The sequence below is a fragment of the Dermochelys coriacea genome, chromosome 1 (assembly GCF_009764565.3).
Source record: "Dermochelys coriacea isolate rDerCor1 chromosome 1, rDerCor1.pri.v4, whole genome shotgun sequence".
Classification (NCBI taxonomy): domain Eukaryota; kingdom Metazoa; phylum Chordata; order Testudines; family Dermochelyidae; genus Dermochelys; species Dermochelys coriacea.
Window position 1 is genome coordinate 104,889,832 of NC_050068.2, and position 23,996 is coordinate 104,913,827.

A 23,996-nucleotide genomic window follows, 5' to 3' on the forward strand; every position below is an offset into this window, starting at 1 on the left:
TAGTACGTCGACTTCAGCTATGTTATTCATGTAGCTGAAGTTGCATAACTTAGATCGATTTCCCCCCCACCCCCGCCAAGTGTAGACCAGGGCTAATTTCACTGATATTTTTGACTTAAACTAACAAAATAAAATCAGACAATCAGATGTCCTCAGTGTAACCTATGTAGTCAAAGTGGGTTATGCTTCGGTGGTGGGGTAGTAATCCTTCCTATGCATTTCAGGTGGTAATCTGACAAATTTGAAGCATTATATCTTAATACGTTTATCTTAGTATAGATAGTTATAAATGTTAATTTTGTTTCCCTGACAGGCTGGAAAACATGAGGCCATTTTTAAGAATGTACATGATCTCCTTGCAAAGTTGGCTTGGGATTTCTCTCCTGAGCAACTTGATCACCTGTTTGATTGCTTTAAGGTAACACACATTTTTCAGCTGTTTTATTACTGTAAATACTGAATATAGTTAACTTGCCTTTAATGTACTGGATGTAATAATTAGTATTTTGATTATGCATAATCTGCTAAAAGCATTTTTACATATTCAAATTAGCACAGTAGAACTCTTTAAATTGACTGTCATACTCTTTAGATAAATTCTGTGCAGTCTCCTTAGCACTTTGGCCTTGCATTTGTTACAGAGTGAAATTCAACAGCATGGAACTGATGTTCATACCTTTACAATACCTATATATTCTTTTGTCCATCTTTATTTCTACTACATAATTATAATTCTATCATGCTTATATAACCTTGAGGGTGACCCAACAGAAAGCAGCTATCAAATCCCCCCTCATTCTTCTCTTCTGCAGACTAAACAATCCCAGTTCCCTCAGCCTCTCCTCATCAGTCATGTGTTCCATTCCCCTAATCATTTTTGCTGCCCTCTGCTGGATGCTTTCCAATTTTTTTTTCCACATCCTTCTTGTAGTGTGGGGCCCAAAACTTGACAAAGTCCTCCAGATGAGGCCTCACCAATGTTGAGTAGAGGGGAACGATCACGTCCCTTGATCTGCTGGCAATGCCCCTACTTATACAACCCAAAATGCCGTTAGCCTTCTTGGCAACAAGGGCACACTGTTGACTCATATCCAGCTTCTTGTCCACTGTAACCCCTAGGTCCCTTTCTGCAGAACTGCTGCCAAACCATTCTATTCCTAGTCTGTAGCAGTGCATGGCATTATTCTGTCCTAAGTGCAGGATTCTGCATTTGTCTTTGTTGAACCTCATCAGATTGCTTTTGGCTCAATCCTCTTGTCTAGGTCCCTCTGTATCCTATCCCTACCCTCCAGCATATCTACCACTCCTCCCAGTTTAGTGTCATCTGCAAACTTGCTGAGGGTACAGTACATGCCATCCTCCAGATTAATGAAGATATTGAACAAAACTGGCCCCAGGACAGACCCTTTGGGTACTCTGCTTGATACCAGCTGCCAACTAGACATGGAGCCATTGATCACTACCGGTTGAGCCCAACGATCTAGCCAGCTTTCTATCCACCTTATAGTCCATTCATCCAGCCCATACTACTTTAACTTGCTGGCAAGAATACTGTGGGAGATCATATCAAAAGATTTTCTAAAGTCAAGGAACACGTCCACTGCTTTCCCCTCATCCACTGATCCAGTTATTTCATCATAGAAAGCAATTAGATTAGTCAGGCATGACTTTCCCCTGGTGAATCCATGCTGACTGTTCCTGATTACTTTCCTCTCCTCTAAGTGCTTCAGAATTGATTCCTTGAGGACCTGCTCTATGATTTTTCCAGGGATTGAGGTGAGGCTGATTGGCCTGTAGTTCTCCAGATCCTCCTTTTTCCCCTTTCTTAAAATGGGCACTATATTAGCCTTTTTCCAGTTGTTTTGGATGTCCCCCGATCACCATGAGTTTTCAAAGATAATGGCCAATGGCTCTCCAATCACATCTGCCAACTTCTTTAGCACTCTCAGATGCAACACATCTGGCCCCATGGACTTGTGCTCATCCAGCTTTTCTAAATAGTCCTGAACCACTTTTCTCCATAGAGGGCTGGTCGCCTCCTCCCCATGCTGTGCTGCCCATGCAGTAGTCTTGGAGTTGACTTTATTCATGAAGACAGAGGCCAAAAAAAAAAAAAAAAAAAAAAAAAAAGTATTGAGTACATTAGCTCTTTCCACATCCTCTGTCATTAGGTTGCCCCCTGCATTCAATAAGGGGCCCACACTTTCCTTGACTTTCTTCTTGTTGCTAACATACCTGAAGAAGCCCTTCTTGTTACTCTTAACATCTCTTGCTAGCTGCAACTCCAAGTGTGATTTGGCCTTCCCGATTTCACTCCTGCATGCCTGAGCAATATTTTTATATTCCTTCTTGGTCATTTGTCCAATCTTCCACTTCTTGTAAGTTTCTTGGTAAGCTTCATGTCTAGGTTTGTTTCAAGACCAGTCTTCCAAAAGAAACATCTTACTCACTTTAAATTCAGTATAACAATTTGAGCACAATGGAGAGCTCTACCACTTTATGAAAGAATAGCTCAATTATATAAGGTTTTGGAAGGGTTTCTGAATTCTGGTGTTTAATTTCTTTTCGTTGTCTTTGCCCTTCCACTTACACAAGTAGTAGTTATTTCTAATGCAACCACTTGCATTAGGTGAAGAGACAAGAATTCAGGTAAACCTCTCAAAGAATTTATGATTAATCAGGAAGAAATGTCTTTTCTCATAAGGTATAGATTTAAAAGAGGATTGTAGTTCATTTTAGAAGAGGAATTGGAAAGAGTATTGCATACCAGCAGAGCAAGAAAATCAGGGCCATTTGCTTTTTAAATGTTGGAAACTTAGCATGTAATGCCAGTTTTTCATATTGAATTTCTTTAGGCTATTTAAAAAAATAAAAAAAACACAAAAGTTTGTGTTAAAAACCCTATGATATGTGCAAGCAATATTTAAAGCCCATCTTGAACTGATTAAGACCCAATCAAGCAAAGGAAGTGTAATTTAGTGTAGTAAAGTTGAACTTTACTACTATGAGCAGTGGCATTGATTTCATCTGTACTGCTCACAGTAGGAAAATTAAGTATATGTATAAGTGTTTGCAGGATGCCTGCCTGAGACAGCAGTGTTCATGCCCGGAGCAGAAATTTAGGTGCTCAGAGACGCTTACAGCAAAGCGTTAGGCTTTCATGAGTTCAGGGTTCAAAGCTCAGCTGAGTGGGGGTTTTGTGGATCACAGTGGTGCTAAATCTGGGCCTAATTTGGGGGTTTTAGGCCTAAGCCCCTTTCTGAATCAGAGCCATTGTGATTGGAACTGCCTGAACCTTTTTAAAATGAATTTATTCAAAAATATTATGTAATTATTTTGTTTGGAAAAATAATGTTTGACCACCTTAATTAAGGCCATTCAAGTTCAATGTAAAACCTTGATTTTTAAATGAAAATTTAGAACTTGCAAATTAGCCCATAGGATTATTTTGCTAGCTATTATATCCTACTAATCCAGCCAGCAGTATCAATTAATATTTTATTCTTATATTTTATCAGTATTAGTTCCTTGGAATTTAGGATGTGTTGAGGCATGTGTTTCCTAATAATAAATTTTGCTGAAATGCAATAAGCCTACCAGCCTGTAAAATCCAGTAAGATCTGCTATATAGCAAAAAGTATAATCAGCAAAAAGCATAAAAGCTGGCAACCTTTGGCATCAGATAAGAATGGTCCCTGAACTTTGGGGAACAAAAGGAAGGAACTATCCACATCACATCACAGGTTTATCCAGCATCTACAACCTGTTCGTAGCTGCAGGGTACACCACAACTTGGAGGTCATCAAGAAAGCCTAGGTTGGGAGTTTTGGAATGAGAATCCTTTTTCATTTATTTAGAAAGTAAGTGTCAAAATCCACTAACCTATAAGAGAAGGGTACCCATAAATTTCTTAGGGTATGGAAATAAGATTTGGGTATAGTAGGTTGGGCGTGAATTACATAGGTCAAGATCCTATAAAATACTTGTAAGAGACTCTTCTAGGCTTTAAGCTCTTCTAACTCCTGAAGCTTTTCTTTGAGTGCTTTTTCCTGTTCTCCTATAGTCTAGAGACTTTTCATCTGTCTATCTATTGTATCTTCTATCATGCTATCAGCTCAGCTTGTGCTGTATAGTAAAACTACTCAACATTCCTAACCATTGGGGAAGCCAGCACCATTGTGTAATCGGGCAAGCCAGGAGTGAGGCTGGTCCTTCACCTCCTATTACCGGCTCCTCAAGGAAGGGTGTGAGTATGTTAGGTTAAGATACTTATAATAGAAATGGTACCACCAGGAGTTTTGGAATTTTTACTGTTTTGCAGTTAGTTTCATTGCATTTCTTATTTTTATGTTAATTTCAATAAAGGTTTTATCAATTTGGTATTGTCCTCAGTGTACGTGTTCTTGCCAAGAGTCCTCTCCCAATATAGAACGCGCTGAGTTCTTGAACTCTAGTCTGAATGGGATAGGAACCTATAAATCTTCTGGTCAGATGTGATCAGTGGTGAGCCGTAACAACTAACCCATCAAATTCAGGTCAACAAAATTCTTCTTCCAGATCATTGTTAATATAAATTATTCTTTCCACTTTCCCTCAACTTAAGAATAGCTGAGAGGATTTTGCTCAGACAAGTCTAGAAGAGTCCACTTTCAGTCAAATGAAAAGTAAAGTGAGCATTTCAGAAATGTATACACGTGTGCAGGTGAAATCCTGCTTCTCCTGACGTAAAAACTCCCATTCGCTTCGGTTGGTCCAGGATTTCACCCAGCAAGTGAAAGTGGAAACTGTTTGAAATCTTAACTACAGTCATTCCTGGTGAAGACTATGGCTCCAAATATGAAATCAGTCCTACGCAGACAGACCCTTTCTATCTATTGAGTCCCATTGAAGCCAATGGCACTTTCATAGGCCCAGGGCTCAACTCATACAGATCAGATTGAAGATTGGACCTATAATTCTAATTGAAATACAAAATGCATTGTAGTCCATCTGGAGAGAAAGTGTTATACAAAAGTAGTCAGTATCATTAAATGAAACCTGATTCATGGGTTTGGTTATTTCTCTCCAATTACTCTTTGCAAATCTAGTAAGTTTCATGAGTACTCAGGTATTCAATATGTTCAACAGCTGAAAGAGTATTGGTTAGTTATTACATTGTATTGTATTCTTAACCTCCTAAAATACTTTCACAATAATAAATGAGACTATTAATTTCTATGTAAGGAAACAAATGAGTTACTATATGTAAGAGAAACTAGATAATCTTTCAAAATGCTCATTGCATATACTCCTCACAGTGCTCAGTCTAACACATCGCCTTTCTTAAATTCATTTTTCCTTTTTATAAAACCTGCTGACATTTCTAACACTGCTGATACGAATTTCAATGCACATTTGTGTCTTTTATATTGTTGGGTATTTTTTGTGTGTTAAACAGACCTGTTATCATAACTCTTTCAATCACATTTTCACCAGCTCCTGGGATATTTTACTTTAGCCCATGGGAAACGTACTCAGCTACAGCAAGAGATTGGGTCTTATCTTGAAAACTATTTCGCTCTTTTATAAAAATATATTTTACAATAAAATCAGAATCACCTTTAAAACAAAATCCCAATTAAAGTAGAGAGCTCCTTGGGATGTTTATACTGCACCAGTAATTTCTACTTATTTTCTATTATACTTATAAGTAAACTAGCAATAAGACACCACCACTACCACATATGTGGGTATTTGAGCCTCATTAAGCATTTGATTGGGGTAGTTAACATTCTGCAAAGTCATTGTGAAAAAAAAAAACCACACAGAAAAGAACTCAGCACCACATTACATATGTCCAAACCTTTCAAAATTGTTTGCAAGCCCAGATGCAGAAACTAACTTCTCACAACCCACATCCAAACAGCTAATTTCTGATTTTGAAAGGACTAATTTAAACTCCCTAGAAATAGATAGACATAATGCAGGCCAGGGCTTCTGCATGTCTGTGAATCCTGTATACTAGAAGTTATACTGCTCTTAAGGCTTGCAAAACCATGAGTTATTCAGACTACTTATTTTTTAGTTTCAAGAAATCCCATTCAGTTTTGCTGTGATATAAACTGTTAAAAATAGTCATTTCCCTTCTCTCACTTACATTCCTCAGGAAAAACTTTGGCAGTATGCCAAAATAATAACACGCAGAAATATTCTAAGGCCGGGCGAATGTTGTTGCTGCTGCAGCCACAGCTATTGCATTAGGAATGCCTGGGAGCTGCCAGAGCAGCTGTAGCAGGCAAGTGGGGAGCACTGAATTGTGCTCCTCTCCCCCAGACCTAGTATATGGTCCCAGTGGCCCACTCGCCACTCTGGGGAATCACAGAAGCTCTCTGCTTGGCAGGCGTTCCGCCAGCTATCAAACAGAGAAGTGATGGACTTGGCTCCCTTCCACGAGCATCCCCAGGACCCAGCACCTGCATCCAGTGTCCCATCTCCCATCTGGGATAAAAGATAAATTCCTGATATAAGTACCTGTTATAATACTTAGTCTTGCCTTGAGTGCAGGGCTGGACTAGATGACCTCTCGAGGTCCCTTCCAGTTCTATGATAATTATAAATTATGGCAGAAACGTCATCTCCTGTGATGAAAAATATTAAGGCTGTCTTGGATCCTGGGGGATTTACTAGATTACTAATCACTTGTCCTCATACTACCACATGGATGTCAGTAACAGTACCTCAAAACAGATAGGGTGAGGAAAGTAGAAAAAAATTTCCACCCATGCCTCTGCTAAATAGAAAGCTTTCATTAGCTAGAAGACCATGATTAGCACCAGCTGCTGTCATTCACCCAGAGAAGACCAACAGTTGATAGCCTTGGAGTGGAAAGTTGAGTTACCCCTCTGTATCATGTAAGTAGTTTGAAATTATTTCTTGAGTAGAGCTGTCCATCAACTGATCAACCAATTAAGCATTGAATCCCAGCTTCTTTCAGTGATAGGTGTTGGTGTGTCAAGCTTAACAGATTGGGTGGTCTAAAGTAAGTAACAGCTGTATGAAAAAAATTGAGAGGGCAAGTAGAACCAAAGTAACAAGGTGAATGGGAGAGAGAGAGTGAAAGACAAGCCAAAGTAGAAGAATTAGATAAGTTCATAGAGTGCATGAGTGAGAGCATTTAAGTGTAAAGATAGCACAGATAGTGCATTTACAGAGATTTAAACTCGAGTAGAGGGATGGAAACTGGGAAGGAGATGACCACACACAATAAGAAAAAAGTAAACTCAACAGAAATATAATGTATTATTTTTCTGACAGTCTGTACAGAAAATTGCAAGAAGTCTCTAGGAATTGCCATCTCTTGGAAAGCAACACAAATCAACCTTAAATGGATTCCATGACTGTACTTCAAGTATAGACTATAAATATCTTCCCAGCAAGGAGTAGAGTGATTTTTGGTTGGGACCACAAGCACTTCCAAGTGGAACCTCTCATACAGAACATACAACTCACTGCCCTCTAACCCCCAAAATCTTTCTTCCTCATTTCACCAGCTCTCCCCATTTTCTCCCCATCCTGAGCACCTGGTTCTTTAACCATCTAGAGACTAAGCCCTCCCTGTGTAAGGTATGGTGTGTACTCTTCTTTAGTGGCTGTTACATAAAAGCTTTCAAGCATCTACTCTCAGCTAATATAGAATAGAGATGGATTAAGGCGCTATCCATATTGTAGCTTTAAAGAGAGTTTGTAACCAATTACTGGAATGGTTGTCTCTAATTATGGTTTGTAGCCACATAACAGTTAAATCTGATGAGTGACTATGGTCAGCAAACAGCATTTCAACCATGCTAGAAACCTCATCTCACACTTCATCTTCCAGTCACCACTCCTATTTGCACTGTGGATAGTAACACCTTAATCATGTTGGAAATAAGGTTAGCTGGTGCTCCTTCCTCCCAGCTATCTAGGCCACATCCTGCATTGTGTCTAAGATGCTCTTGGTGGCTTTAAGACAGCTTTTATACTACATCCCTCACCCATCCTTACATCTTCTGGTTACTGGTCTAGTTCTCGGCATACAATACAGAAAACAGCTCTCCATGGACCATCAGTGAACTCTCCATGGGCCACAATTTGAGAATCACTGAACTGGTGTTTCCTTTCCCTGGATTCCCAGGGATTTAGCTGTCACACTCCCTGCCTCACTTGAGGGGTGCACTTTTTAGGGGCATATTTAAAAGAAAATCTATGAGTTTCCTGTGCCCTTTTGTTCTTCCTTCTGAGTGTTTTGCAATGGATATGTATTGAATCAGCTGTCAAGCTTTTGCTTTCCCATTCCTTACATAAAATCTTTACTCTTCTCCATGAATTTTTGTCTGTTTATTTCCTATTTCTCACCACTTTGGAGGTGCTATACCTAAAGACATTTATAAAAAAAATGTATAGTGACTTACTTTATATACAGTACTCATTGTATATAATGTGCTGTTTCCATCTCGGTGGGAATTAGGAAGCTACTAGAAATATCAAACAGTTTGTTCATGTGAAATTTTGAGGCAAGATCCAAACCAAAGAGTTTAGATAAATTTTGAATAAGCTTCTGAACTTTTGGATGCTTAACTGAGCCTTTTGAGATTTACTCATCACTAACTGAAACAGTGGTACTAGTAAAAAGGAAATACAAGTCTGAAATGGAATCAATAAATAATTTAAGAAATACAACTTCACTCCCTTTTGCTTTCTCTTTGGATAGAATTTTCCCTAAACTAAATGTATCTGTATCCTGTATTCATTTGATGGCAAATGAGAGCACTTCCCAGAAGATGTAAATTAAACTTAGTAGCATTTTCACATATCCCTACAGTTTTATATTTGAGACACAGTTTGAGATCAACCAATAACAAACTGAATTATGTGACATTTTTATATACTGACATTTTTATACTGAAATATATATCCAATATTCTCTTTTGGTATGAGCTGTTGAACATTCTCTCTATAATATGTATATTTGTACATACACAAACTTTATATATGCACATATGGGATCATGTGTATAAAATACATAATGATGTGATAAAATGGTTTCATCAACACAAGTTAAGATTGCAAACATTTTCAAACCTGCTTGCCAAAAGTTAGGCGTCTAAATTCATGTGTAGGCACTTAAGTAAAAATGGACTGATTTTTCAAGATGCCAAGCACCTGCAGCTCCCTCTGACTCAATGCCTCCAAGATGCCTAAATATAAATACAGGAGCTGAATTTTAGGCATACAGATCAGAAATACTTGGTCATTACCTATGTTCAGTAATAAAAAGAATAATGTATGCATTATTTTGTGTGTGTGTGTGTATCCAGATAGATAGATACACACACACACACACACAATCATTAACAGTTCTAATTAGCACTACTGATTTGTTCTAAGATTGTGAATTAGCTGCAAAATCATGCAAGAATACATTTCCATTTGAAAAAAGACTAATGATTAGATTTTGATGTGCAGTCAAATAAAATTAAGATGAAAAACATTTCTATTAAAAAGAACTGCTCAGATATTTTGCTAACTAGCTCACATGATAAGTAGTGAAAAGCTAATGCACATCAGCAGTCCATTCTCTTGGATGCCGAGAGTCACAGCCAGTAAGCAGGAGATATACTTCCACTATAAATTACTACAGATCGTCTCCAAAAAATATGCATAAGGGATTTGTGACAACTTTGTGGGCTGCCATTTTATGCCTACTTTATGGACAACAATCAGCAAAGGATTTACTGCTCTGCAAATAGTAGGAAGCCAAGCAGAGTAGATTACTATTTTTCCTGGAAGATAACAAAAGCAAATGAAGGGAGGGTTTGGCTTCTTGGTTAAAGCCACAAGAAAAAAATATGAGTTTAAAACATTGCTTATACTAATTTCCCCTTCATTGAAATCAACCTACTCAGGACAGCTACAACACCCTGGGCCAAATCCTCATCTAATTGAAGTAAATGAAAAAATTCAAACCAAACTCATGGGAGTTTCATTTGACCCTTGTTTATTGATTGGGAGATTAAGGTGTATCTGAATCCATACATTAAGATATTAAATGCCCTCATTTATTTTAGAGACACAATTGGTCTTATTTGGTGAATGACTTGGTCCTTCCAGGTAGGAGCAGGGACAGGTGAACTCCTGTTGTTCATGTGAATTGTTCTGTGGGTATAGGCCTTCTCTTACTATAGCTGTTAATCCAATATATTTTCCATGAGCACAAATGCACCTAGAAATGCACCTCTCAGCATCAGTAAATGGAAGAACACGTATGATAAGCCTTTCATTTCAAATGACATGCGTGTCACAAAATGCTAAAACCCCTACAGACTTCTTCTGGAGCCTAGCTGTTGGGAGTCAGCAAACATGGTTTCATGGAATGCCAAACAAAAGAGTTACATGACCTTTGGCTTTCTTTATGATGTGTCCATTCTGGAAAACATTGTCTGATATAAGCTATGATACCACAGTCTCTTGTATTAACTGGAATGAGCCCAATGCTCCAACATTAACATATAAATGCTTTAGATAAATCTGTTTCAAATTCGGTTAACATACTAAGTAAATTCAGAATAGAGTGTTTCTAAGGAGTCTGTTCTCTGTATGGCACCTGAAACGAAGCACCTTAAACCAGAATCCTTAGCACTGGTTGGACACTGATCAAATTATTAAGCAGTTGAAACTGCTTCTACAAACAGTTCTACATTCCAGAAAGGTATCCTTTGATGACATTGTAACTGGCCTGCTCATACACCTGCACCTTTAAGTCTTCCTGGCAGTAAGAATGGGCCCTTGATTTTCAGCACTAATGAGACTTCCATCTGTGCAAACAAAGTAAAGGACATTCTGCCATTATTTCTAAAACCAGGTAGTCATTAAGTAGGTTCTCTGTTAAGATAAACGATTTTTACTATAGGTATTGATGTAACTATTGTGCTGTTTGGTGGAAGTTATACAAAGAAGATTAACTTGACAAACTACAGGGTTCTATTTTACACTATACAATAGGACTGACCTTGAGAATTCTCCTTGATCAGATTTACCATATGGTAGAATGGTAGAATTATTCCTTTTATTTTTGCTAGCCCTTCTAATCTTCATTGTATCATCTTCCAAGGTTTTCCTCCATCAGTTTTCTTTAAATCTCACTCTTTGATTCCTTTATCTTCTCTATATACGATTGTTAATTCCTTCATACGTTCTCCTTTTTAATCTTTCCCATTCCATGTCCTTTCTGCTGTCCCCCAAAATAAACATGCTTACGCTTATCCCTGTTCCCCCAAATTCTTGGCCATACCCCAAACTCTCCTGATCCATCCCCCCAGCTTTCCACCCCATTCAAACTCCAGCCTTCTCCATTCACACTTCTGGTGATTCCACCAATCTCACACCAATCTCCTATTCAGCCCTCCAGATTGCTGCTTCCTGTTTCTTCTCCTGCTACTTCTAGGGTTTGTTCCATTGTCCAGGAAGGGAAGGGATGGGAAGGAGGTGGCATCGTTTAGACTGCCCCAGAAACTCCTGCAGGAGAGGAGTAGGGGCTGCTGCAACCAGTGCTTCTCCCTGTGAGCTGCTTTGCAGGCAGCTGTGCTTAGCAGGTGTCAAATCTGATTCCCCATTCAGGCACTGAGTGCAGAAGGTGGGGGCCCGCAAGGATTCTAAAAATTAATACTGGCCACTCCAGGCTTGTATTAAACTCCCAAGGTTACCACTTTTCTCTGACTTTGTATGGGTAGATGCTGCCATCACCCAAGTGCAAAACCCATTTGAGGATCCAGGAAGGTGCACTTGGGAATTCCTTCCTGTGGGATACTCTCAAGCCCTTTCACACCCCTCCTCTCCCGGGGAGGAGCTGAGAAAAAAAGAACAAAGGAAATTAGCTGTTGTCATCAGCTAATTAAACATATGCACAAACCTCTTAGGACACAAACATCTAATCCTGTTCTTTAAAAAAAAGAAAATTTTATTAAAACAAAAACAAAGAAAATACATCTGGAAACTCAGGCTATTGCTAGATTTAAAAAAAAAATGAGACCACAAGGATTAAGCATTAAGAATAACTTTCCTGAGGTCCACCTTAAAGGTTACAAGAAAAATAAACGCATTTGGGGTTAGCACAGAGGAGTCCAAAGCCATAAAAAAAAAATAAAAAAAAAAAGAGATAAACTTAATTGCTTCTTTCAGACATTTCCTGTTCTACTTACATATTTGGGATTTCAAATGAGTAGTTTCTAGGTAGGATACTGATGATTTTTTATTCCTGGCCCCAAGTTTTTTTTACAGCATAGTTGCTTTGTGTTTGGTTCTCCCTGAGAACAAAAACAGACAGGCAAAAGGGGAGTCTTGTTTCAATTTTAAAAAGTTCTAGCCTTCTTTTGGCCAGGTACCCACTCACTTCCTTTTACCTATGCATCACAGTGAGACTTAAACTCTTTTAAAAAAGCAAGTAGAGAACAGCTACTAAGAGAGAGTTTATAGCTAACTGGCTGGGTCCATAAAGGGATCTCCCCCCACCTTAATTTATCACAGCAGAACCTGACCAGAGGTATTGGATATGGTGCTGGTGGGAGGAAAAAAAAGCAGCTGACAGGGGCCTACAACATATAAAGGAAGGGAGTATTTCATTTTCCCCCTCCCTCTCTATCATATCACTAAGGGAACAGCAACAGCCAAAAAGAAAGTTTAAATGGGGACACACTCCTCTTACTTATGCAATGGTTACACCCATGTGGCGAAAAGCCTACAGTTCCCTATCTCCTCTTGGCTGACAGCTCTGATTCTACATTTCCCACATCACCGCCCTTGTCTTGTCAATGCAGGATGTAGCTCAAGGGAAGGGTGAGAACCAGCAGAAGCATGGACAGGTCATATAGAGAATTCAGATTGGGAAAAAATGAAGTAGGCATAGACTCACTGGTCCCAAGAGTCCCAATCTGCTCTGCTTTCCAGTAACATGGAGCCCTCTCTCCTCCATGGTCCAGTGTCCCAATGGCCAAATGACCACCAGCAAATCCTGAAAGTTGGTCAGACCCCAGGTGTTAACCAGAAGAGAATTAGCTAGTTTCCAAAGGGTGAATACACAAAATGAACTTGCCTTTAAAAACTAGCAGGCTTGTTTCAGGCCTTGAGAGTGCTTAGAAGTGAAGATCTAGTTGGGAGGGAGGCCCCAAACAGGCTTTAATGCTACCTTTATCCCATAATGTTAACAGATTACTTACTGAATAATCATAATAATTCGTTCTAGTGGAGCAAGTCAAGTGATGCTTCATATATATTACAGATTGTGATTTCAATTTTCCATTGATGCTGCTGTGCAATTCAGTACTAAAACTTCATTACCCATTCTGGCTAAAATGTTATTGCTTCATTAAAAGAAAAATCTTGAAATGTTCAAGTAATGTTTGACTTTAAACAGTGGTAATTAACTGGAACACCTAATCTATCCAGTTACACAATTACCACTTCAATATTTAGCAAATTTCAATGCACACAATCAAATTATTCACCAGATTTATTAATTTTAGGTACTAACTATATTTTCTGGAGCAGTACGACTACAATATCAATATAGTACATATAAAATACAAAGGAGTTGAGCTCATACTAGCTGCTAAAACTGAAGTGCAACAATGAAGTGGAAAGTTCCACTTTACTAAAGATGCATATTCAAATGAGATCTTAAACTAAAGTCCTTCCATATAATCGCTAGCAACTATATACACAGAAATTAAGAATACTATGGCATCTCTTAAAAAGAGGTGGAGAGAACCTTGATATCCATCATGCCGGTCAGCATTCCTTCTCTCAATGAAAATAATTCTAATATAACAACTAGGGATGAAAAAACTAATTTTACCTAATTCCAGACCTACCTAAACAATGAGAATTTGAAAATTGGACTTTAACTTAATGCTTTGGGGTTTGCATTCCTCTTAGACTTTTGGAAGGGGGAAATGAACAGAAAGAAAGAAATCCAGTGAAAAGATAGGATGGAAAGACAGGTGAGACTGCACAGTATGAAAAACATATGGGAAGAGTACGGAAAAAGAAGTGGTAGAGTGTATGTACTGTATATATGAGAAGCGCGGGATTTTAGAAAGCCCTACATTTAAGAGTGGGGATAAGGACCCTTCCCCCCCCCCCCCCCCACACACACACACACACACACACTGGATCCAGAGAGACTAGTTCAATAGCTTGGTCTCTCTGCTACTTCTTCTCTCCAAACTGGGAGTAGTAGCAGCCAGAAAGAGTTAGTAAGGGCAGATTTTGGTAAGCACCAGACCCTTGGAATTTCTTTACTACAGAGGCAGTAGCAGCTAGTCGAAGTCTAAGTGTGGAAGATCAGGTTACCAGCCTATCCTGTTGTCACACCGCAACCAGAACCAGAAGAAATCCTACACAGCTTGGCCAGCCTGAAACTTTGACTCTGGACATGCTCTTGGGGTTTTTTCCATTGCTGTATTGCCACTGATTGCTGTTATCCTTTCTCACCCCTCTCCTACCATTGGCGCCTTCCAGCTATTCATCCTCACTCTCCTTCCCTGCCCATTATTCTTCTCACTGTCTACCTCTCATTCCTATTAGGATGATTATTCTCATTTCTTTGCACAAGTGAAACTATGCCAATGTAACTGCACTTGGGCAAACCATTAGTGGAGGTGTGCTGCAATGGTGTAATTAGTGGCTTTCACCAATGCAGCCAACCTCAATTTCAACACATCACTTTTTACACTGATGCTGCACCTTTATGCTAGGGACTTGTGTCAGTGCGGCTACACCAGTGAAAATTCCCTAGTATAGACAGAACTTCACTCATGCTATCATTTTCTCTTCCTGCAGTTCCCTTCCCTGGATTCAATGACAAGTTCCCATCCAAAAATAAAATTACAGTGTTAGACTATAACTACGCTAAAAATATACTCTAATGATGAAAACAAAGACTTAGCTTACAAAAAACAATTGGGCTGAATGCATTAATCTCCAAGTAACCACACATCCTTCCTACTGTAAGCTTTATCCTCCTTTTACTCTCCCCACCCATTTTGCCTTAGAATCATAGAAAAGAATCATAGAATATCAGGGTTGGAAGGGACCTTAGAAGGTCATCTAGTCCAACCCCCCTACTCAAAGCAGAACCAATCCCCAACTAAATCAAAGAAAATAGTTTTGCACTCCAGATGGGTGCTGATGCCCTTGTATCCATTTGTTATGTCATGTCTTTATTTGGGCTGTAAGGTCCTCAGATAGGAACTGAGGCTTTTGTATCTTTTCAAGGGCAGTGGCTCTCACACTTTCCAGACTACTGTACCCCTTTCAGGAGTCTGATTTGTCTTGCAAAACCCCAAGTTCCACTTCACTTAAAAACTACTTGCTTACAAAATCAGACAAAAAACACAAAAAAGTGTAACAGCCACACTCTTACTGAAAAGTTGTTTCCTTTCTCATTTTTTACCATATAATTATAAATCAAATGGAATAGAAATATTGCACTTACATTTTGGTGTGTAGTATATAGAACAGTATAAACAAGTCATTGTCTGTATGAAATTTTAGTTTGCACTGACTTCGCTAGTGCTTTTTATGTAGCCTGTTGTAAAATTAGGCAAATATCTAGATGAGTTGATGTACTCCCTGGAAAACCTCTGTGAACCCCCAGGGGTACGTGTACCCCTGGTTAAGAACCACTGCCATAAGGCACTTTTGGAGGCTATACAACAACCAACAACTAACAGTATATGGAGTCTACTTATGCCAGCCTAGTTTTGGGAATCTAATGCAAGCTTCTCTTTAGCTAGTACAAGAGTATTGCAAAATCTCAGACACCATGAAGTTCTCCCATTACTAGTAAAAATTAGAGATGGACAAAAACTGGAATATTCAATCCAAGCTCCCTCAACTTTGGAGAAATTCAGATTCACATACAAACTTTATGACTCAACTTCAAGTTCAGTGACAAATTTTCATTTATTTTCAAGATGTAAAAAAATTGCATAGTATACAATATATACTCTTGTTTTACTCCTTTTTTAGATAACAGGACAAATATTAATTAAAGTGGGGAAAACTGTATGGACTGTAAAAATTTTGTTTTTATTTGTAGTTTTGTTAGGCAATGTGCAACTCCAGAATGTCTAGTTTCTCATGCATTCCAAAGGTAAGGCCCTTTTCAAGAATATCAAGAAGATGGCTCCATTTGATTTTTTTGAAACATGTTTAACATTTTAAACACATTTACTCTTTGCCATTATATATGGTGATTTCAAATAGTCTGTATTACATTGCAGATTCCTTTTAAAGAAATAAAAATAGGTTCAAATCAAATAACGTCATTTTGCATTGAAATACTGATGTTTCAGTTACATGGAAATGAGATACTAACCATTTTTTCTTATTTTATTAATTCTTTGGAGGGTATATTATCCCTAAACACCAGGCATGAAACCCTCATCCCATTGAAGTTAATGGGAGTGTGCGTATTAACAGGGAGCACAAGCTGGAATTGCCAGGAGCTCAGGGCCAGCTGGACCCAGGTAGCAAGGCTACCTATACATCAGAGCCCTCAGCAGCATGCAGGAAGGAATAGCTGATGCCCAGTGGGCCAAATGGAATGTCCTCACCAGAAGGTCTGCCTCTTTGTTCCCCTGCCAGGCAGCCTCTTTCCCTCCCTTCCAAGCTGGCAGGTGACTGTGCCAGGCCTGGGATGGAGATGGGGGTCCTCAAAGATGGCCAATGCAGGAGTGGGTAAAGAATCACAGGGTTCAGAGCTGCCAGGAGCCCAGGGTAGACTAGGGTTGCCAACCCTGACTGTCCTGGAGTCTCCAGGAATTAAAGATTAATCTTTAATTAAAGAGTATGTCATGTGATTAATTCTCCAGGAATTCATCCAACCAAAGTTGGCAACCCTAGGGCAGATCCAGAGGCAGATCTAGAGCTGAATAGCGGGGTTGCCCAGACAGCAGAGCCCCCAGCTGGGAGCAGAAGCCAGGAAGAGGGAGGAGGGGATGCAATGGACTCTTGGGGGAGTTGCCCCCTGCTTCTCTGGATCCCCCACTGCCTACAAAATTGATAGGGGCCCCAGAATTGAGCTTTGCAGGGGCTCCCACAGGGTAGGCCACGTTATATGTCTTTTGTTTAAGTGAGCCCTTGATTTCAATCAGGATCAGATACAGCAACTGAATGAGTGGTGCCTTGTGTCCATGCAGATCCAATTGAAGGATCAGGGCTTTAGGTCATACCACACCGATGTCTATCAGTGTTGTCCAACATTTCTATGAAACACTTCACAGACGAAAAGATTGGATAACATAACTTCACTTATGTGCAAGACTACAGTAATGAATTTTTTGCAATAGCTAATGTTAAACTGAATATAGGTCAAGTATATTGTATTGCTAGTTTGTATTTAAATCAATGTTGAAAGCATCTTAATTGTCTCATTCTGAAAACACAAACAGCAGTCAATTGCCTCTTCAAGTATATTCATGCTTATTACTGCTCTTAATATATTGTACTAAACAGAAATTGTCATAGGCAACCTTTTTATTACCTATTTTAGCCTTTATTTATGATGTATGACTTTTGAGGAAAGCATTGTCCAGGATAAGCCATCATGGGTTGATCTTTAGGTTTATCCATTGGTATCCTGGTCTTCAAGACCAAATATAAATAAATTCTAGTGAGGAAGAAAACCAGTGTACCTCTCAGTAAAGAGATTGCTAGAGAGTATTTCTTTATGCCAGAACAAAGAACCTCAGACCAACAACAAAACATGTCTAATTCTAGTTTTAAGTACAGTACTAGGTCAGTACTGAATGACATATTTCTGAAGTATACCTCTACATACATCTTCCACAGCTTGTTTGCAACTAGGTTTGCAAATAGTGATCTGCAAACATCAGTGGCAATTATCTAATTTCTCCTCCCTTTATTGTGCACATTTAATAGATCCATTAAAATCATCATCAGAAGCATTTTCATCATCAGGCCCTAAACCCCAAGTTAGCCACAAAATCCTTCGAGAATAATATGTAGCAATAATACATTTCTATTATATTTGGTGACTTCATGTGCATGCAAAACAGATAGAAGATAAACAGGAAACATGCTGAACACGCATTGTTTATCAAATGTTTTGGATTAGATGCCAGGCATGGGAACTCTTGTATAATCATAAGAGGCTCTGTAAAATATTGCATCTTCCTCTGTGTTTTATATACAGTGCCAAGCCTGTTGCCAGCACTCAGTAATAACTAACGTTCTCCTTCTAAAGCAAGATGTTATAGTCCTGATTTTTTATTGGGCAGTTTTGCCATTCAAAATTACAACAATGGTGCCCCACCTCTGGAGATGAGAAGAAAGGCCAACAGAAATTTCATAGCCTTAAAAGACAGTATAATTTTATCTATTAGTGATTATTTAATCCTGTCTAGCTGTTCAATTCTCTGGATTGTTTGCTAATTTATTACATATTGAATAAAGCTAAAATCAGAGCGCGGCTGGGCAATCTTATCTGAACTTTGCAGGTTAAAATCCTGCCCTGTACAGCCTGATGATCCTGCAGCATATGTCAGAACTGTAAGGGGGGGGGGCACGCTAAAGCCAGGGCTACTTGCAGTCCAGCAGTCAGCCTAATTGAACAACAGGGGTTTTGCAAGGAGCAGCATGCTATTAAGTCTAATTGGTAGCATATATCTGAATCTCAGAGTGTGTGTGTATATGAGGGGGAGAAGGTGGCAAGGGATGGAGGAGATACCATAGGAGTGGAAAAATATAAATCAGTATCAAGAAAGGAGCACAGGATGGAGGAATTAGAAGTTCTGAGAAGAATGCATCATCTAATGTATTCCTTTCTTTAAATGATCACAGGCCATTTCCTGGTGTCCTTACTCAGTTTTTACCCTGATTACAATTGAAGTGAATGGAAGTTTCCCTGGTAAGGACTGGATAAATGCTGTTTAAAGACCTCAGGATTTGGCCCAATAATTTTATAGACAACATAGCCACTAAGGTAATTAGGGTCCTGCACAACTAACAAAAATGAGCTATAGCTGGTTAAATAATTTGTTGTGGGTATTGTTCATCAAATTATCCATAAATAAATGTCTGTTATTCAGCAATTAGTTCTGTGACTTATCAAGTGATTTCCATCCGAGAATCTCAATGCACTTTGCAAACTTTAATAAGCCTTCTGAACACCTTGAATGAGGAAGATATGGCACAAATTGGTTAAGTGAGCAGGCAAAAGTCACCTGCCAAGTCAGTGGCAGAATGAAGAAAGAAACCCTGGGCCTCTATTCTCCCATGACAAAATACAAATAAATCCTATTAACTTCAGTTACTCATATCTGCCATTAGTCTCAGGCATGCTGGGATCTGCTATGCCAAATATAGCATGATGTGTGATATACACAACAAGCCATGCTCCTCTTGTGGTATTATATACGTAGCTCATATCTTGGACAGGGTCACACTGTTGAGGTCAACTGTGCCACTGGTGCACAAGCCCCCTATCGCTAATAGCCACTGGTGTATTTTTCAGGATCAGAGAACTGGCAACAGTCACCCAACTGGAGCTCTAGGAAGATGTTAAGCCACTTAATCAAGCAGCTGAAACAAGAAGGATCACGGGTACCATCAACAGTGGTATTAATGATAATGGTGGAGCTGCTGGCAGCTGCAGCCTAGGCAGATGAAGCATTAGTGCTGCTGGCAGATGAAAGTGACTTTAGCAGATGGAGCTGTGGTAATACCGACGGTGATCCTGTTGGGTAGTGACTGTGGCCAGTCAACCCATGACGAATGGATCATTAGTAATGATACTGGCACCTGCAGATACACAGCAGCCACTGGTTGCCCAACTGATGGACTGAGCATTCTCCAAATAAACTATATGCCAATTTAAGCCTTCCTGTGCTCACTCTCTTTTCTCTTGCTGTGTCTTTTATGTGCTGGTGTCTGTACATAAAGAGTCCCTCCAGCACACAGACACACACTGTTACTCTGCCCTTTTGTGTTCTAACAATGTGAACTGATTTACTGATTCAGATATTTATACAGGTTTCATGTGACTCAATTAACTATATATACAGTGGTGAGCTGGAGCCGGTTCACATGAACCAGTTGTTAAATTTTGAAGCCGATTTAGAACCAGTTGTTAAAGGGGTGTGGAAGATCAGGCGGGACGGACAGGATGTGGCCCACAGGACCGTCCTGCCCGAGCTCTCATCTGTGGAGGTTCCCATGTGAATTTTTACTGACCTAGTGGCATTCTGAGCCTTCAGCGGCACTTCAGCTGTGGGTCCTTCACTCACTCCAGGTCTTCGGCGGCATTTCAGCGGCGGGTCCTTCAGTGCCGCCGAAGACCGGAGGGACTGAAGGATGTGCCGCCAAAGTGCCACCGAAGACCCGAAGCAAGTAAAGGAACCAGTTCTTGAGCTTCTGGCAGTTCATCACTATACATACATACAAACTTCAGTTACTCATATCCTCCAGTAGTCTGCTCCAACTATAACTATAACTAGAGAGAGATTTCAGAGTAGCAGCCAGAGAGAGAGAGGTTTTAAAATGTCAATTATACAGGGTTGGCTTTTCAAGTGCCTCAGGGTAAATATGTTGATTTAAATATTGTTACATAATGAACAGAACTGCATTGAATTTTTTTGGTATCACATTTACACACTTCATAAATATAGCATAATACCAAAAGCCTTTAGAGAGTTAAAATGTGAATGACATAAAAAGGAGTAATTTAATAACATGTTAACTCATTGTGTGTGATATCAGGTAGTACTGCATCATGACAAAGACATGGTGTAAAGTATTCCCATATGATTTTATAACCATTAATATGAGAATTCCATATTTTATAACATCAACAAACCAGATGAACCTCATCCACTTAAAGTATGGAACAGTGAAAAGAGCAAATGTCTTGTGAACAGTGGAAATAAGAACAATGTGTGTGAGGTTAAATGGTGGAAATAAGTTGCGGATGTTGTGCATGAAGTAATTATTTCTGCAGTGGGGTTCTGCTGTTTCTGCATTTAGTTCATAAGCAGGTTAGGGGATACAATCCAGGCATATTTTAAAAAGAAAAAATACCCAATTCCTTTGACATGTCAAGAAAGTTGATTTGGACACAAAGAATCTTTAAAAGCAAATCTTTGGAAATAGAGATTTTTTTGATTAGGGTATTTAAGTAGAAATATACTTAAGTCTTTCAATGCAAAGGATATACGATTCCTAGTTCAAAAACATTTCAAGATGCTGTCTGATAGCAACTATCAGATGGGTTTCTTGAAAGTATGTGATGTCTGAATGACAATCAAGGATGTGACAAACCCTTGTCAGGACAAATAATTGTGCCAATTGTGGCAAATTGTCAGCACTACTATGAGGATTCTCATACTCTCTCTTCTTGGGGGGTGGTTCAGGGCACCAGTTCTTGCCCCTGAACTGGGGTATTAACTGCCCCACCAGTGTCCTAGAGGAGGGGAGTGGAGAGGGAGGGACCCGGGCCCACCCTCTACTCCAGGTCCCAGCCCAGGGGCCCTAGGTATAGCAGTAAACCACTAGAATTAACGGTTCCTTCCCCCGAGCTACTTTCCTCTCCTGCCCTTCAGCTTGGGGGGCTTCCTACCCTCCCTCTGCATAAATCAGGTGTCCCTTTACCTAGGGTCTTGGTCTTCTTAGCCCACCGCAGCACTTCTTCAAACTCTCCTCTGCTTCCCTCCAAACTGCTCTCTGCTCCAGCACCAATCCACTCTGCTTCACCTCCTCCTCTTGTCTGATTGAAGTAGGGGGGTTTTTATCATGTGACTGGCTTCAGGTCCTCTAATTGGCTTCAGGTGCTCTAATTAATTTATAGCAAACTTTCTTCCCTCTACAGGGAATAAAGCTTCCTTCTAACACTCTTCTACTGCTCTCTGGCTATGGTGTATCACAAATATATTCCATATACTTTCAATATGCCATTTAAATAATTTTTCCACATATATTATCTATCCAAAGTGGCATTTGAATCAGAGGGGGAAAGAATTACTCAGCTGAAAATAAATAAGCCCATGACAAATAGAAATACAAATATATGGAATACGGACATCAAATAGAAATACAACCTCCTCATGCTAAAATACCAATGGGTGAAATACTGGCCCTATTAAAATCAGTAGGCAGTCTGATATTGACTTCAATAGGGCCACAATTTCACCTCAAGTTCTACTGCTTAAAATGTATTCTATTTTATCTCTGAGCATTCAAGGTTTTAACAAGTTTGAAAGAGAAGTGATTAAAGATTCTGTATGTTCAAGTTGAATATAATCTCCTCTGCTGAAATACTGAACTTCCATTAACTACCTGACATTTGGTATCAATTATATTCTGATATTTGATGAGTTCTTGATGGTTTATTATCCCTGGACACCATTCCATCATTCTCTATACCACATCTTAGCTTTCATTGATGCCCACAATTCTGGAAAAAAAGTTTAAAGTTTTAAACAGTAAAGTCTAAAACAACAAAAAAGGAAAGAAACATCTCTTTATACATAGGTCCCAATCCTGCAAAGAGCTCAGCACATCCAATGTCCTTTGGCACGGGTCAGCCACAGGTGTCTAATTGCAATGTAGACATACCATCAGAGCTCCACTGGAAAGTTAAGCATCTTAGGTAACATTACTAGATAACATATTCATATGAGAAAAATTAGAAATGAGCCCAAGCCCAAACCCAAATTTTGGATTTGGATCTAATACCCTCTGCTCACATGCACCCACACACAGAGACAGTCAGGGTAATTCACATCTCGGGGTGTGGGGGGGAGGCTGGTTTTTAGACACAATTCTAATTAAAATAGGATTAATGATAGCAGAAACATTATCCTTCAAATCACTGCCTAGAGCTGAAGAATGAATTATTGCACTGACCGGGACTGACACACATGAGAAGCTCATGTTCAGTTTGCAAGATAAACAAGTTTGAAGATATGGAGAAAGAATTTCTAGAGTACAGTTCTGAAAGAACTGGCTTTAGTTTGTTAAGGAAGAAAGGAGTGAGCACATTTGATACATACTCATTTGTCAGTGGTAGATTTGCTATATATGAAGTTTTAATTATTTTTCTGATAGAGATGACAACAATAAGAGTAAAAGTCTGTGACAGAATGGAGATTCTCTTAACCTCAACTAAATCTCCTTCTAATTTAATTTTGTTTATTTTTTAATGAAATTTTAGTGCTTGTGAAAGATGTCAGATGTCACTTGTCCAAATGACAGTTAGGATTAGATTCTGAATCTGGCTGTGTGCCTGCACAGGAGTGTTAGAAAAACTAAGAACTGCCCCCTCTTTCCCCCCCCCCCGGCCTCTACACACACCCCTTAATCTCAGCATGAGCTAGTTGGACCTTGGGTACAGGCATATAGAAGTAACCAGGACTATGCCCCCACTTACTCTCTTCACAGAACAGGGAATGGGAAGTGGGCCAGGAAATGGGCCAAAAATGGAAGGACCCCTTGGTTCCACCCCACTATTAGCTGGCTACAAATTATCAAATGTTTGAAATTTCTCCAAAAATGTTTTGAAAATATTTTTCGGATTTTTTTGAAAAAAAAATTGCTTTTTTTCAACCAGTTTATATTGGGTGTTAGATTTTCAAAACTCCAAAATGATGTTTTTTCCTACACATTTTGAACTTCTTTTATAAATATGTTTTTCTGTATTTTCCTTAAATAGCTTTAATGGCCAGCATAGCTGCACTGGGGGTTGTTGATCTAGACCAGCAATTAATTACTATCGCCAGGGAATAAGGGCTTGTCTACACTTACCGGGGGTTTGGTGCACTGCAATCGATGCATCGGTGGTTGATTTAGCAGATCTAGTGAAGACCCACTAAATCGACCACCAATCACTCTCCCATTGACTCCTGTACTCCACCTGAATGAGAAGCGCAAGGGAAGTCGATAGGAGGATAGGATAGGAAGTCTCC

At 39.3% G+C, this 23,996-nt stretch overlaps 1 long non-coding RNA gene across 1 annotated transcript; it reads left to right on the forward strand.

Moving 5' to 3' along the window:
- Positions 1–3,851: 3,851 nt before the first annotated feature.
- Positions 3,852–23,953, forward strand: LOC122457663. The gene is made up of 3 exons (XR_006277317.1): positions 3,852–3,864; positions 17,809–17,814; positions 23,819–23,953. It is a non-coding gene; the product is annotated as an uncharacterized LOC122457663 (long non-coding RNA).
- The last annotated feature ends 43 nt before the right edge of the window (positions 23,954–23,996 follow it).